A 12,567-nucleotide genomic window follows, 5' to 3' on the forward strand; every position below is an offset into this window, starting at 1 on the left:
ATCAATTAGCTTTACACCTACAAAGTGACATACGTGTCTAGCATTTTACGGGCTCAAGATAAATATATTAATATTTTACTACAAACTTTTTATGAAAATCTAATTAATATACCAATAAAAATACATAAAACCATTTTATATGCACTAGTTTTAGCGAAGAGATAAAATTATATTAGTAAGAAAATTATCATAAAGTTATATAGGTGATTGCGAACATCTTCATCATTTATATATGTTAACTGAAATATATACAGTTTACATGTCAAGTTATAAGTGATAAACTAATATAAAAATGTAAAAAGAAAATATTAACCAATAAAATATTTGCTAAAATATGGACAAAAGAAAAGAAAATATTAGTAAAAATTCATCAAATGTCTAGCCATACACCCATTTTCATTTCTCTTCTCGTGCAACCTAACTCTCACACTTGTTTGTTTCTTTTATTTAACATTAAAGCAACTAAAATTTTTGATGGTTTCAATTTTCAAACGGATAAGTTGTAGAAGAAGAATCTGTTTCGACTTTCGTATATCCGAACATTAGGAAACATTTTTCATCACTACCAATCTGAACTTCGTGGGCATACGAAAAAAAAAATTTCGATACATGCAAAGTAAATAGATTCCAGTAGTGCATGGACACGTTCATCTTACGTTTATAGTAAATCAATATGTGTCATTTCTTTGTTAAAAAATATGTGTAATGACTTTATAAATGATTCAGTTCATTTTGAATTTATATTTTATTACTTTCCCAAAATATTAACAGAACAGCGTTAAGACTAAATAAAGCGTATCACTGTATGAGTGTTCATTTCATTATAGCGTCTACTCTTTTTTTTTTGAAACTTATAATGGTTCTTTTTTTTAAGATAACTTATACAGATAGAAGAAATAATCTTAAAGAATATTAAATATAATTTTGGAAAATGACCAAATACAAAGAATATCAGTCTATTTCTATTGAAATTGAAAAATGTCACAAGGTAAAAACCTTGCATTTAAAAGAAGGATGTAGTAGTTTTACAATAAATATGACAATAATATTGTTTTTTATTGCGAATTTAGATAGTCAAGTTAATTTGTAACTATTTTAAACATATGCTTTTGTTTTTAAGTAGTTCACTGTAAATATAAAATAATGGGTGTCAGTAAAATTTTAAGAAAATTTGGTCAATTTTGTTTAAAAAGTTATGTTTTAGAACTTTAGTAGTCATCCACTTACATACTTGATTTGTATTTCAAAATTAAATAAAGAATCTCAAAATAATAAATGTTTTCATATTCTGTATTGGCTAGTCTTATCAAATATATACAAAACAAGTATTAATATCTAAGCAAGTATAGTAGTTAATATCATAGTCAAAAATGTTAAAATAAATTAACATAGTCAAAACAAAATATTATCATACATCCTCTCTGCCAACTCACCATTTAAATTGTAAGGCACGCAGATTAAAGAACATATGGTTATATTTGTTACCTTATGCTCTTAAATTCGTAACGTTTATTCTAGGCTGTTTTCCAACTGAACTCTCTTTTATTTACAGAAATTAGGTACATAGTTCCAAAACAGTCAGCACTAATGAAAACCATTTTGCATTTTCTTACAAGTGTCAAAATTTTTAAGATTCTGTATTTCCTCGTTTTTGCTCACACATATCACCATGTCCTCATATCTCTATATAACAACAGAATCAATGAACATCTCCGAACAACCCAAAGAGAAAATCTATCATACCTAAACACACGAGATATATAGATATGGAGACTGTACTGGTGATTGTGGGAGCTGGACCAGCTGGTTTAGCAACATCTGTTTGTCTAAACCAATATTTAATCCCAAACGTGATCCTCGAGAAAGAAGACATATATGCATCACTTGGGAAGAAATGAGCTTATGATCATCTTAAACTTCACTTAGCTTAAAACATTTGTGAGCTTCCTTTCATGATGCAAGGTCCCAATGCTCCAATCTTCATGCCCAAAGAACTTTTCATCAACTAGCTTTACACCTACAAAGTGACATACGTGTCTAGCATTTTACGGGCTCAAGATAAACATATTAATATTTTACTACAAACTTGTTTATGAAAATCTAATTAATATACCAATAAAAAAACATGAAACCATTTTATATGCACTAGTTTTAGCGAAGAGATAAAATTATATTCGTAAGAAAATTATCATAAAGTTATATAGGTGATTGCGAACATCTTCATCATTTATATATGTTAACTGAAATATATACAGTTTACATGTCAAGTTATAAGTGATAAACTAATATAAAAATGTAAAAAGAAAATATTAACCAATAAAATATTTGCTAAAATATGGACAAAAGAAAAGAAAATATTAGTAAAAATTCATCAAATGTCTAGCCATACACCCATTTTCATTTCTCTTCTCGTGCAACCTAACTCTCACACTTGTTTGTTTCTTTTATTTAACATTAAAGCAACTAAAATTTTTGATGGTTTCAATTTTCAAACGGATAAGTTGTAGAAGAAGAATCTGTTTCGACTTTCGTATATCCGAACATTAGGAAACATTTTTCATCACTACCAATCTGAACTTCGTGGGCATACGAAAAAAAAAAATTTCGATACATGCAAAGTAAATAGATTCCAGTAGTGCATGGACACGTTCATCTTACGTTTATAGTAAATCAATATGTGTCATTTCTTTGTTAAAAAATATGTGTAATGACTTTATAAATGATTCAGTTCATTTTGAATATATATTTTATTACTTTCCCAAAATATTAACAGAACAGCGTTAAGACTAAATAACGCGTATCACTCTATGAGTGTTCATTTCAATATAGCGTCTACTCTTTTTTTTTTGAAACTTATAATGGTTCTTGTTTTTAAGATAACTTATATAGATAGAAGAAATAATCTTAAAGAATATTAAATATAATTTTGGAAAATGACCAAATACAAAGAATATCAGTCTATTTCTATTGAAAATTAAAAAATGTCACAAGGTAAAAACCTTGCATTTACAAGATGGATGTAGTAGTTTTACAATAAATATGACAATAATATTGTCTTTTATTGCGAATTTAGATAGTCAAGTTAATTTGTAACTATTTTAAACATATGCCTTTGTTTTTAAGTAGTTCACTGTAAATATAAAATAATGGGTGTCAGTAAAATTTTAAGAAAATTTGGTCAATTTTGTTTAAAAAGTTATGTTTTAGAACTTTACTAGTCATCCACTTACATACTTGATTTGTATTTCAAAATTAAATAAAGAATCTCAAAATAATAAATGTTTTCATATTCTGTATTGGCTAGTCTTATCAAATATATACAAAACAAGTATTAATATCTAAGCAAGTATAGTAGTTAATATCATAGTCAAAAATGTTAAAATAAATTAAATAGTTAAAACAAAATATTATCATACTTCCTCTCTGCCAACTCACCATTTAAATTATAAGGCACGCAGATTAAGGAACATATGGTTATATTTGTTACCTTCTGCTCTTAAATTCGTAATGTTTATTCTAGGCTGTTTTCCAACTGAACTCTCTTTTATTTACAGAAATTAGGTACATAGTTCCAAAACAGTCAGCACTAATGAAAACCATTTTGCATTTTCTTACAAGTGTCAAAAATTTTAAGATTCTGTATTTCCTCGTTTTTGCTCACACATATCACCATGTCCTCATATCTCTATATAACAACAGAATCAATGAACATCTCCGAACAACCCAAAGAGAAAATCTATCATACCTAAACACACGAGATATATAGATATGGAGACTGTACTGGTGATTGTGGGAGCTGGACCAGCTGGTTTAGCAACATCTGTTTGTCTAAACCAATATTTAATCCCAAACGTGATCCTCGAGAAAGAAGACATATATGCATCACTTGGGAAGAAATGAGCTTATGATCATCTTAAACTTCACTTAGCTTAAAACATTTGTGAGCTTCCTTTCATGATGCAAGGTCCCAATGCTCCAATCTTCATGCCCAAAGAACTTTTCATCAACTAGCTTTACACCTACAAAGTGACATACGTGTCTAGCATTTTACGGGCTCAAGATAAACATATTAATATTTTACTACAAACTTTTTATGAAAATCTAATTAATATACCAATAAAAATACATGAAACCATTTTATATGCACTAGTTTTAGCGAAGAGATAAAATTATATTAGTAAGAAAATTATCATAAAGTTATATAGGTGATTGCGAACATCTTCATCATTTTATATATGTTAACTGAAATATATACAGTTTACATGTCAAGTTATAAGTGATAAACTAATATAAAAATGTAAAAAGAAAATATTAACCAATAAAATATTTGCTAAAATATGGACAAAAGAAAAGAAAATATTAGTAAAAATTCATCAAATGTCTAGCCATACATCCATTTTCATTTATCTTCTCGTGCAACCTAACTCTCACACTTGTTTGTTTCTTTTATTTAACATTAAAGCAACTACAATTTTTGATGGTTTCAATTTTCAAACGGATAAGTTGTAGAAGAAGAATCTGTTTCGACTTTCGTATATCCGAACATTAGGAAACGTTTTTCATCACTACCAATCTGAACTTCGTGGGCATACGAAAAAAAAAAATTTCGATACATGCAAAGTAAATAGATTCCAGTATTGCATGGACACGTTCATCTTACGTTTATAGTAAATCAATATGTGTCATTTCTTTGTTAAAAAATATGTGTAATGACTTCATAAATGATTCAGTTCATTTTGAATATATATTTTATTACTTTCCCAAAATATTAACAGAACAGCGTTAAGACTAAATAACGCGTATCACTCTATGAGTGTTCATTTCATTATAGCGTCTACTCTTTTTTTTTTGAAACTTATAATGGTTCTTGTTTTTAAGATAACTTATATAGATAGAAGAAATAATCTTAAAGAATATTAAATATAATTTTGGAAAATGACCAAATACAAAGAATATCAGTATATTTCTATTGAAAATTGAAAAATGTCACAAGGTAAAAACCTTGCATTTAAAAGAAGGATGTAGTAGTTTTACAATAAATATGACAATTATATTGTCTTTTATTTCGAATTTAGATAGTCAAGTTAATTTGTTACTATTTTAAACATATGCCTTTGTTTTTAAGTAGTTCACTATAAATATAAAATAATGGGTGTCAGTAAAATTTTAAGAAAATTTTGTCAATTTTGTTTAAAAAGTTATGTTTTAGAACTTTAGTAGTCATCCACTTACATACTTGATTTGTATTTTAAAATTAAATAAAGAATCTTAAAATAATAAAAGTTTTCATATTCTATATTGGCTAGTCTTATCAAATATATACAAAACAAGTATTAATATCTAAGCAAGTATAGTAGATAATATCATAGTCAAAAATGTTAAAATAAATTAACATAGTCAAAACAAAAATATATTATCATACGTACTCACTGCCAACTCACCATTTAAGTTGTAAGACACGCAGATTAAGGAACATATGGTTATATGTGTTACCTTATGTTCTTAAATTCGTAACGTTTATTCTAGGCTGTTTTCCAACTGAACTCTCTTTTATTTACAGAAATTAGGTACATAGTTCCAAAACAGTCAGCACTAATGAAAACCATTTTGCATTTTCTTACAAGTGTCAAAAATTTTAAGATTCTGTATATCCTCGTTTTTGCACACATATCACCATGTCCTCATATCTCTATATAACAACAGAATCAATGAACATCTCCGAACAACCCAAAGAGAAAATCTATCATACCTAAACACACGAGATATATAGATATGGAGACTGTACTGGTGATTGTGGGAGCTGGACCAGCTGGTTTAGCAACATCTGTTTGTCTAAACCAACACTTAATCCCAAACGTGATCCTCGAGAAAGAAGACATATATGCATCACTTGGGAAGAAATGAGCTTATGATCATCTTAAACTTCACTTAGCTTAAAACATTTGTGAGCTTCCTTTCATGATGCAAGGTCCCAATGCTCCAATCTTCATGCCCAAAGAACTTTTCATCAACTAGCTTTACACCTACAAAGTGATATACGTGTCTAGCATTTTACGGGCTCAAGATAAACATATTAATATTTTACTACAAACTTTTTATGAAAATCTAATTAATATACCAATAAAAATACACGAAATCATTTTATATGCACTAGTTTTAGCGAAGAGATAAAATTATATTAGTAAGAAAATTATCATAAAGTTATATAGGTGATTGCGAACATCTTCATCATTTATATATGTTAACTGAAATATATACAGTTTACATGTCAATTTATAAGTGATAAACTAATATAAAAATGTAAAAAAAAAATATTAACCAATAAAATATTTGCTAAAATATGGACAAAAGAAAAGAAAATATTAGTAAAAATTCATCAAATGTCTAGCCATACATCCATTTTCATTTTTCTTCTCGTGCAACCTAACTCTCACACTTGTTTGTTTCTTTTATTTAACATTAAAGCAACTAAAATTTTTGATGGTTTCAATTTTCAAACGGATAAGTTGTAGAAGAAGAATCTGTTTCGACTTTCGTATATCCGAACATTAGGAAACGTTTTTCATCACTACCAATCTGAACTTCGTGGGCATACGAAAAAAAAAAAATTCGATACATGCAAAGTAAATAGATTCCAGTAGTGCATGGACACGTTCATCTAACGTTTATAGTAAATCAATATGTGTCATTTCTTTGTTAAAAAATATGTGTAATGACTTCATAAATGATTCAGTTCATTTTGAATATATATTTTATTACTTTCCCAAAATATTAACAGAACAGCGTTAAGACTAAATAAAGCGTATCACTGTATGAGTGTTCATTTCATTATAGCGTCTACTCTTTTTTTTTTGAAACTTATAATGGTTCTTGTTTTTAAGATAACTTATACAGATAGAAGAAATAATCTTAAAGAGTATTAAATATAATTTTGGAAAATGACCAAATACAAAGAATATCAGTCTATTTCTATTGAAATTGAAAAATGTCACAAGGTAAAAACCTTGCATTTAAAAGAAGGATGTAGTAGTTTTACAATAAATATGACAATAATATTGTTTTTTATTGCGAATTTAGATAGTCAAGTTAATTTGTAACTATTTTAAACATATGCTTTTGTTTTTAAGTCGTTCACTGTAAATATAAAATAATGGGTGTCAGTAAAATTTTAAGAAAATTTGGTCAATTTTGTTTAAAAAGTTATGTTTTAGAACTTTAGTAGTCATCCACTTACATACTTGATTTGTATTTCAAAATTAAATAAAGAATCTCAAAATAATAAATGTTTTCATATTCTGTATTGGCTAGTCTTATCAAATATATACAAAACAAGTATTAATATCTAAGCAAGTATAGTAGTTAATATCATAGTCAAAAATGTTAAAATAAATTAACATAGTCAAAACAAAATATTATCATACATCCTCTCTGCCAACTCACCATTTAAATTGTAAGGCACGCAGATTAAAGAACATATGGTTATATTTGTTACCTTATGCTCTTAAATTCGTAACGTTTATTCTAGGCTGTTTTCCAACTGAACTCTCTTTTATTTACAGAAATTAGGTACATAGTTCCAAAACAGTCAGCACTAATGAAAACCATTTTGCATTTTCTTACAAGTGTCAAAATTTTTAAGATTCTGTATTTCCTCGTTTTTGCTCACACATATCACCATGTCCTCATATCTCTATATAACAACAGAATCAATGAACATCTCCGAACAACCCAAAGAGAAAATCTATCATACCTAAACACACGAGATATATAGATATGGAGACTGTACTGGTGATTGTGGGAGCTGGACCAGCTGGTTTAGCAACATCTGTTTGTCTAAACCAATATTTAATCCCAAACGTGATCCTCGAGAAAGAAGACATATATGCATCACTTGGGAAGAAATGAGCTTATGATCATCTTAAACTTCACTTAGCTTAAAACATTTGTGAGCTTCCTTTCATGATGCAAGGTCCCAATGCTCCAATCTTCATGCCCAAAGAACTTTTCATCAACTAGCTTTACACCTACAAAGTGACATACGTGTCTAGCATTTTACGGGCTCAAGATAAACATATTAATATTTTACTACAAACTTGTTTATGAAAATCTAATTAATATACCAATAAAAAAACATGAAACCATTTTATATGCACTAGTTTTAGCGAAGAGATAAAATTATATTCGTAAGAAAATTATCATAAAGTTATATAGGTGATTGCGAACATCTTCATCATTTATATATGTTAACTGAAATATATACAGTTTACATGTCAAGTTATAAGTGATAAACTAATATAAAAATGTAAAAAGAAAATATTAACCAATAAAATATTTGCTAAAATATGGACAAAAGAAAAGAAAATATTAGTAAAAATTCATCAAATGTCTAGCCATACACCCATTTTCATTTCTCTTCTCGTGCAACCTAACTCTCACACTTGTTTGTTTCTTTTATTTAACATTAAAGCAACTAAAATTTTTGATGGTTTCAATTTTCAAACGGATAAGTTGTAGAAGAAGAATCTGTTTCGACTTTCGTATATCCGAACATTAGGAAACATTTTTCATCACTACCAATCTGAACTTCGTGGGCATACGAAAAAAAAAAATTCGATACATGCAAAGTAAATAGATTCCAGTAGTGCATGGACACGTTCATCTTACGTTTATAGTAAATCAATATGTGTCATTTCTTTGTTAAAAAATATGTGTAATGACTTTATAAATGATTCAGTTCATTTTGAATATATATTTTATTACTTTCCCAAAATATTAACAGAACAGCGTTAAGACTAAATAACGCGTATCACTCTATGAGTGTTCATTTCAATATAGCGTCTACTCTTTTTTTTTTTGAAACTTATAATGGTTCTTGTTTTTAAGATAACTTATATAGATAGAAGAAATAATCTTAAAGAATATTAAATATAATTTTGGAAAATGACCAAATACAAAGAATATCAGTCTATTTCTATTGAAAATTAAAAAATGTCACAAGGTAAAAACCTTGCATTTACAAGATGGATGTAGTAGTTTTACAATAAATATGACAATAATATTGTCTTTTATTGCGAATTTAGATAGTCAAGTTAATTTGTAACTATTTTAAACATATGCCTTTGTTTTTAAGTAGTTCATTGTAAATATAAAATAATGGGTGTCAGTAAAATTTTAAGAAAATTTGGTCAATTTTGTTTAAAAAGTTATGTTTTAGAACTTTACTAGTCATCCACTTACATACTTGATTTGTATTTCAAAATTAAATAAAGAATCTCAAAATAATAAATGTTTTCATATTCTGTATTGGCTAGTCTTATCAAATATATACAAAACAAGTATTAATATCTAAGCAAGTATAGTAGTTAATATCATAGTCAAAAATGTTAAAATAAATTAAAATAGTTAAAACAAAATATTATCATACATCCTCTCTGCCAACTCACCATTTAAATTGTAAGGCACGCAGATTAAGGAACATATGGTTATATTTGTTACCTTCTGCTCTTAAATTCGTAATGTTTATTCTAGGCTGTTTTCCAACTGAACTCTCTTTTATTTACAGAAATTAGGTACATAGTTCCAAAACAGTCAGCACTAATGAAAACCATTTTGCATTTTCTTACAAGTGTCAAAAATTTTAAGATTCTGTATTTCCTCGTTTTTGCTCACACATATCACCATGTCCTCATATCTCTATATAACAACAGAATCAATGAACATCTCCGAACAACCCAAAGAGAAAATCTATCATACCTAAACACACGAGATATATAGCTATGGAGACTGTACTGGTGATTGTGGGAGCTGGACCAGCTGGTTTAGCAACATCTGTTTGTCTAAACCAACACTTAATCCCAAACGTGATCCTCGAGAAAGAAGACATATATGCATCACTTGGGAAGAAATGAGCTTATGATCATCTTGAACTTCACTTAGCTTAAAACATTTGTGAGCTTCCTTTCATGATGCAAGGTCCCAATGCTCCAATCTTCATGCCCAAAGAACTTTTCATCAACTAGCTTTACACCTACAAAGTGACATACGTGTCTAGCATTTTACGGGCTCAAGATAAACATATTAATATTTTACTACAAACTTTTTTATGAAAATCTAATTAATATACCAATAAAAATACATGAAACCATTTTATATGCACTAGTTTTAGCGAAGAGATAAAATTATATTAGTAAGAAAATTATCATAAAGTTATATAGGTGATTGCGAACATCTTCATCATTTTATATATGTTAACCGAAATATATACAGTTTACATGTCAAGTTATAAGTGATAAACTAATATAAATGTAAAAAGAAAATATTAACCAATAAAATATTTGCTAAAATATGGACAAAAGAAAAGAAAATATTAGTAAAAATTCATCAAATGTCTAGCCATACATCCATTTTCATTTCTCTTCTCGTGCAACCTAACTCTCACACTTGTTTGTTTCTTTTATTTAACATTAAAGCAACTACAATTTTTGATGGTTTCAATTTTCAAACGGATAAGTTGTAGAAGAAGAATCTGTTTCGACTTTCGTATATCCGAACATTAGGAAACGTTTTTCATCACTACCAATCTGAACTTCGTGGGCATACGAAAAAAAAAAATTTCGATACATGCAAAGTAAATAGATTCCAGTAGTGCATGGACACGTTCATCTTACGTTTATAGTAAATCAATATGTGTCATTTCTTTGTTAAAAAATATGTGTAATGACTTCATAAATGATTCAGTTCATTTTGAATATATATTTTATTACTTTCCCAAAATATTAACAGAACAGCGTTAAGACTAAACAACGCGTATCACTCTATGAGTGTTCATTTCATTATAGCGTCTACTCTTTTTTTTTTGAAACTTATAATGGTTCTTGTTTTTAAGATAACTTATATAGATAGAAGAAATAATCTTAAAGAATATTAAATATAATTTTGGAAAATGACCAAATACAAAGAATATCAGTATATTTCTATTGAAAATTGAAAAATGTCACAAGGTAAAAACCTTGCATTTAAAAGAAGGATGTAGTAGTTTTACAATAAATATGACAATTATATTGTCTTTTATTTCGAATTTAGATAGTCAAGTTAATTTGTTACTATTTTAAACATATGCCTTTGTTTTTAAGTAGTTCACTATAAATATAAAATAATGGTTGTTAGTAAAATTTTAAGAAAATTTTGTCAATTTTTTTAAAAAAGTTATGTTTTAGAACTTTAGTAGTCATCCACTTACATACTTGATTTGTATTTTAAAATTAAATAAAGAATCTTAAAATAATAAAATTTTTCATATTCTATATTGGCTAGTCTTATCAAATATATACAAAACAAGTATTAATATCTAAGCAAGTATAGTAGTTAATATCATAGTCAAAAATGTTAAAATAAATTAACATAGTCAAAACAAAAATATATTATCATACATACTCACTGCCAACTCACCATTTAAGTTGTAAGACACGCAGATTAAGGAACATATGGTTATATTTGTTACCTTATGCTCTTAAATTCGTAACGTTTATTCTAGGCTGTTTTCCAACTGAACTCTCTTTTATTTACAGAAATTAGGTACATAGTTCCAAAACAGTCAGCACTAATGAAAACCATTTTGCATTTTCTTACAAGTGTCAAAAATTTTAAGATTCTGTATATCCTCGTTTTTGCACACATATCACCATGTCCTCATATCTCTATATAACAACAGAATCAATGAACATCTCCGAACAACCCAAAGAGAAAATCTATCATACCTAAACACACGAGATATATAGATATGGAGACTGTACTGGTGATTGTGGGAGCTGGACCAGCTGGTTTAGCAACATCTGTTTGTCTAAACCAACACTTAATCTCAAACGTGATCCTCGAGAAAGAAGACATATATGCATCACTTGGGAAGAAATGAGCTTATGATCATCTTAAACTTCACTTAGCTTAAAACATTTGTGAGCTTCCTTTCATGATGCAAGGTCCCAATGCTCCAATCTTCATGCCCAAAGAACTTTTCATCAACTAGCTTTACACCTACAAAGTGATATACGTGTCTAGCATTTTACGGGCTCAAGATAAACATATTAATATTTTACTACAAACTTTTTATGAAAATCTAATTAATATACCAATAAAAATACACGAAATCATTTTATATGCACTAGTTTTAGCGAAGAGATAAAATTATATTAGTAAGAAAATTATCATAAAGTTATATAGGTGATTGCGAACATCTTCATCATTTATATATGTTAACTGAAATATATACAGTTTACATATCAATTTATAAGTGATAAACTAATATAAAAATGTAAAAAAAAAATATTAACCAATAAAATATTTGCTAAAATATGGACAAAAGAAAAGAAAATATTAATAAAAATTCATCAAATGTCTAGCCATACATCCATTTTCATTTTTCTTCTCGTGCAACCTAACTCTCACACTTGTTTGTTTCTTTTATTTAACATTAAAGCAACTAAAATTTTTGATGGTTTCAATTTTCAAACGGATAAGTTGTAGAAGAAGAATCTGTTTCGACTTTCGTATATCCGAACATTAGGAAACGTT

Source organism: Brassica napus, chromosome C6 (assembly GCF_020379485.1).
Source record: "Brassica napus cultivar Da-Ae chromosome C6, Da-Ae, whole genome shotgun sequence".
NCBI lineage: Eukaryota > Viridiplantae > Streptophyta > Magnoliopsida > Brassicales > Brassicaceae > Brassica > Brassica napus.